The sequence below is a fragment of the Papaver somniferum genome, chromosome 1 (assembly GCF_003573695.1).
Source record: "Papaver somniferum cultivar HN1 chromosome 1, ASM357369v1, whole genome shotgun sequence".
NCBI lineage: Eukaryota > Viridiplantae > Streptophyta > Magnoliopsida > Ranunculales > Papaveraceae > Papaver > Papaver somniferum.
This window is the reverse complement of record NC_039358.1, coordinates 238674969-238679478: the sequence shown is the minus strand read 5'-3', so window position 1 is coordinate 238679478 and position 4510 is coordinate 238674969.

The following is a 4510-nucleotide window of genomic DNA, read 5'->3' as shown; positions in this document are numbered from 1 at the left end:
TAAACAGAAAGCAGATGGTACAATTGACAGACCAAAAGCTCGACTAGTAGCTAAAGGCTTCAATCAAAGAGAAGGTTTTGATTATGATGAAACCTTCAGTTCTGTGATTAAACCAAGCACTATCAGACTTGTCTTATCCATTGTTGTGGCAAATGGTTGTTCCTTGCGACAATTAGATGTTCAGAATGCTTTCCTGCATGGTGTTCTGATAGAAGATGTTTATATGAAGCAGCCAGTTGGTTATATTCATCCTGACTTTCCAACTCACGTTTGCAAGTTGAACAAGTAAATCTACGGCCTCAAGCAAGCTCCACGCACTTGGTTTTCAAGGCTTAGAACGTACCTAGTTGAGCTGGGTTTCAAAGAATCTGTTGCAGACAATTCACTATTTATCAAGAAGAATTCAGATGGAGTAATTTATGTCTTAATATATGTTTATGACATTATTATCACAGGTTCCAATTCTTCTATTATTACAAACCTAATATCTGCTCTGAATTCTGTTTTTGCAATCAAAGATTTAGGTGACCTCAGCTACTTCTTGGGGATAGAAGTTATTAAGCAAAAAGATTCAGTTTTGTTGAGACAGCAAAAATACATCAGTGATCTGCTTAAATGGACCAAGATGGATGCTGCAAAACCAGTTGCCACTCCCTTGGCTGTGAACACTAAAATCAGCAGATTGGGTACACAAAGATTTGAGGATCCAACGCTTTATAGAAGTGTCTGTGGAGCATTGCAGTATCTACATCTCACTCGGCCTGATATTGTCGTCGCAGTAAGCAAAGTGTGCCAGTTCATGCAAGACCCTTACATCGAGCATTGAGAGCTAATCAAACGCATACTCAGGTATCTCAAACACACAGTTCAACATGGTTTGGTTTTGCGAAAATCTTCAGATATCAGTCTTCATGCCTACTCTGACTCTGATTGGGCTGGAAGTCTCGATGATCGCCGATCCACTAGTGGATACTGCATCTATTTTGGAAACAATCTTGTATCTTGGAGCGCAAGGAAACATAAAAAAATTTCCAAGTCGAGCACTGAAGCAGAATATAGAGGCATATCCATAGCAATTTTTGAACTAATCTGGCTTCAATCTTTGCTAAAAGAACTTGGTGTTGAAGTAAGAGCTCCGTCAATATGGTGTGACAATTTAGGGTCTACATATATCACTGCCAATCCAGTTTTTCATGCTCGTATGAAGCACATAGAAATTGATTATCACTTTGTGCGTGAAAGAGTAGCAAACAAGCAGCTTCTGGTACAGTTCATCTCGACTAAAGACCAAGTTGCTGACATCTTCACTAAGGGTTTGTCAGTACCAAGGTTTCTTTATCTCAGGAACAAGTTGAACATTCAACAACTCATGTTCAAATTGAGGGAGGATGTTAAGGATACAACTATCCTCACTCATTCAAAGCAGTAACTACAGTTTTATCCTTCTAAGCTATAGCTGTCATATTATGTCAACATTCTAATGTCTGTCAATCTTGTATTTTTGGTATACAATCTTGCAATATCTTCTGTAATAATAGTCGTATACGGCTCTTTATATTGAATTAGAATCCACAATATCAAGTGTGGAACATTTCACCAAAACATCTTGTCCTAACTGGGTATCTAGACTTGGATTGGGTGCACTGCTACACCAAATCCATCAGGATTGGTCAGGGTTTTAACGAGTCCAGGAACCTGTATTGCAAAAATTAAAGCTTACCAAAAACGGTGTTGATAGGATTCACAACAGCTTGATTCTTAGCAACATCGCCGATCATGCGTTCCATATCAGTAAAAGCAACATAAGAAGGTGTAGTTCTGTTCCCTTGATAGTTAGCAATAATCTCAACGAGATCATGCTTCCATACTGCAACACATGAATAAGTTGTTCCTAAATCTATTCCTATTGCTGCTCCTTCTCCTGCTTTTTTATCCATGGTAGTAATAACACGTAAAAAACACAAAAGAAAAGAAAATAAAATCTGATTTAATTGGGAGAAGAATTGAAGATGATTTTCAAGTGCTTATATACAGAGGTTGAGGCCTGAGAGTTGAGGTTCCACGGTTGTAACTATTAGCTAGGTTTTTTTTTTTGTCTTGTTTTGATCAGATCTATATAAAAGACAACAATTTTCTATGTGACAGGTAACAGTAATTAAACCGCCCCCTCACATGAGGGAATTGTCACTATGTCCCATCCGTCGAACCGAAATAAGTATCAGGATCAAACTTCACTCTTTGATGTTTCGAAATTTGTTTGTGTATACATATGGGTGTTCCTCTATATACCCCCAGAAATACTGACAGTACCCCTTTATCTACATACCCCCAACTATGCATTTAAGCTAAGACCCTATCCCAGCATTTGTGCACGGATGAAACTCTCAAGGATGCTCCTTACAAAAAATAGAATGTCCTCATAAGGAATGATCGTCGCTTCAATTGCAGAGCTTAAAAAGATGATTCTAAGTATATTTTATTTCAAATCATTTGCATCACCCATGAGAATCACTTGTAAACTAGGTTATGACTTGCAACAATCTTCGAAGAAATTTTTAAAATGTTGAATTCATTATGATGCGGTTCAAATTTTAGACCTTCCAAATGGGATTGTAATCCATCCACACAGGATATGTTCTTCCGTAAAAAGTATTGTTACTGTATTGTCACATGATTAAATTTACTGTATGTTCCTTATTTGGATGGAAGATTTTGTAGTAATGTTCTTTTATCCCAGATTTTATTTTCTATTTTATGATTTTATTCATGGTTATACAAATGGGGGTATGGGTATCAAAAATTTCCAATAATTCAACAATCCTCATGTTAATAAAATTATAACTAACATAAATCATTAATTCGGGTACCATTAGTACTAGTATGTAACCCGTGCTACGACCGGGGCCGGTGGATCAGCTAATTTAAAGTGGCGGGGCTTCGCCCCGTGCCCATGGTCAAATGCATTAGATTTTTTTTGAACAATCTTTGATTAGTTTGATCTTTTAGAGGGATATAGAACTCTGATACCTTTAGGTATCTAATGATTTGATAATTTAAATGTGGTATTATAGACCTAAATTCATATATCAATTTTATAGGCAGATATTAAAATAATTAAAGAAATTGACTCCATATATTTTGGATTTAAAATTATTAAATTTTCTTGTGGATATTTGCAATTAAACATAATTACATGTTTTTTTTTGTCAAAACTTTTTTTTATTAACAAATTGCCCTATCCAACGATTTTATCTGTAGAAGTTTTGGAATATATATATATCACATGTAAATTTGCGAAATGCAATTTTTAAAACAAAACAAAAAGAAATGTGAAATGATAGAAATGTGCATGCAGGGCTATTGCAGAGATACCTTTATTTATGTCTAGATTTAGAAGTCGATGAATGTAACAGTACTATGTTGAGTCTAGTTTTGCTTATGACCTTGCCAGCATTACATATTTGTTGCTGGTGTTAGAACAACTTCTTAAGCATAGTTTCATGATACGTCTTAATAGGTCTTATACACTGGTCCCCAAGAAAGAACGCCATGATAGAACCGTTAATTATAAGATTCACATCCATTTAGTTTAAAATTGCCACGATTTTAAAAATTAAATAATATACTGCCGGAGGATAATAATATGTTTCAAAAGCGGTGTGCCTAAAAACAAATGTTCATGCTATCTATAATCTTTATTAATAAGTAAACACTTCATTGCACTTCTCATCTATCCTAACCAACGGTGGCATGTCACGATCCTTCTCCATAATCTCGTCCATATCATCATAATGTTCATCCAGTTCGATCAATGTTGGCATGTCATCGTCGTTTTCTATTGTGTCATACTTTTATTATTTTATCAGGTCGTTCTTAGTAGGTGTCTGGAGTTGTTCTATGTCAGAAGTTATACTTACCCGTTCGTTTTTCTTTAATAAATATGCTTTCTCCAAAGCATAATCACAATGATATATGTCATGCGCTTTTAGAGTGAGATATGTGAAGTTTTTTTCGTTGAGTTTGAATTAATGAGCATTGATTTCCCAATTGCAATTAGTATTTCTTTTAAGCAGTCTGCCCCGTTTTTCGGTAAAACAAAATTATTTAACATGTTGAATTATGTTTTTCTTCTCCCCAAAATTGTGCATATCTTAAATATTATGGTTACTTTACATCATTAAGGACAATTTTAAATATATATTTAATTGAAATATTTTCATTCTTATTTTGAATGATGGCATAGATCCACCTATTAACGCATTTGGCTCCATTTGGTCGTTAAATTTGAATAAGAGTTTTTTATTAAGCTATCAATGTGCTTTCTTCATCTACGTTGAATTTATATATTAGTGCTATAATTGGTCTCAAACATATTATGTACGCAACGGATAGCTCCCAACATTTGCTACACGTCAAGACATCGACACTTGGCTTTTTAAGAATCCTACGCGAGTACCTAGAGCTTTACACTTCAATGATAGAAGTGCTACTATAGTACAAACTCAATTGT